The sequence below is a fragment of the Helobdella robusta genome (assembly GCF_000326865.2).
Source record: "Helobdella robusta unplaced genomic scaffold HELROscaffold_4, whole genome shotgun sequence".
Classification (NCBI taxonomy): domain Eukaryota; kingdom Metazoa; phylum Annelida; class Clitellata; order Rhynchobdellida; family Glossiphoniidae; genus Helobdella; species Helobdella robusta.
Genome location: NW_008704902.1, coordinates 219,856 through 221,307, shown reverse-complemented (window position 1 = coordinate 221,307; position 1,452 = coordinate 219,856).

Sequence of the window (1,452 nt, the reverse complement as noted above, 5' to 3'; positions counted from 1 at the left end):
CATCGTCGTCGTCATCATCAACATCATCATCATCTTCATCATCATTATCGTCATCTGTATTAATATAATGCTGTGATAATTTTGATGATGAAGAGGATGATGATGATGATGATAAAGATGACTTCTCATAAAATTATCACAACAAAAATAGCATTGATACATTTTTTTCTACCCAAAAAAGGCATAAAATCTAAACATCTGTAATATTAAAATATTCATATACACAGAATATTTAAATTATAATAAAAAATTCGCATACATCAAAAAATATTATATTTTTTGTATCATCTGTATGTAGATACAGACATTTACACACATTACATAGGATGTGGATAAATGAATATTTTATTTATTCTACAATTTGCATGTACACATTTGCATGTTTATATATTTGAACATGCAAATTAGCACAGTAAATTATTATTAAAAAAAATCAGGATTTCAATTTTTTTGGTAAGTTTTTTGGGTTTTGTTTGAAACATTTTTTCATTATTATTTTTTATTTGCTATATATTGTTAAAAATATTTTTTTCAGAAATATAGATCTTTAAAAAAAAATTCGTTACGTCACCTAGAATTTTTTATAAAAAATATTTCAGAAAAATCTTTCGATAAAAGTTTTTGCGTAATTTCGTGTTTATTTTTTGTTTGTTTTTTGTTTGTTTGTTTGTTGCAAAATTTAGGACACGTTTGCCGCTGATATGATTTTCGCTGCACCTCCATGAATTATTTGCACAGATTAAACGCCGCTTGCAAACCTAATGCGGCAAAATGTGTGCGCTTTTGTGATTTTTTGCCTCTCTATATGCGTTTTTGTTCTATGTTAGCGATGCTGTTGATGTTTTGTATTTGTTTGTCTCGAATTGTGGGTATGTATGCTTTAGTGATTTTTTTTTATATTAATATATACTAATAAACACGTGATTGTATGCAGCAGTTTATTAACGTTTTTATCCTGTTAGATTATAATGACTGGCGTTTGTATACCTTTGTATATATAATGTTTGTAGTATATTTTTAACGTTTGTATATGTCTAATATTTGTTTATGTATGTATAGTGTTTGTTTGTACATGTCTAATGTTCGTGTATGTATGTCTAGACTTAAATATCAATATCATCAACTATGAAACTATTTAGTTACGGTGCCTCTAAAATATGAATGATGTCTCGTGTGAGGGTGGATAGATCTGCTACTGGCAAACTACAACCAACAAATTTCAAACATCGGCAAGAAGAATATAAAAATTATAAACATCTTCAAAAACATTCACACCATTAACAACTACATCAGCAACAAAATAAACAACAACCAAACAAAAATGTAACAAAACCAACAACAACAACACAACGTCAACTAGACAAAAACACCTACAACAACAGCAACAAAATACAAATTATTTAAAAACCACGATCAAGATCTGAACGACCGTCAACAACTTCAGCATCTAAG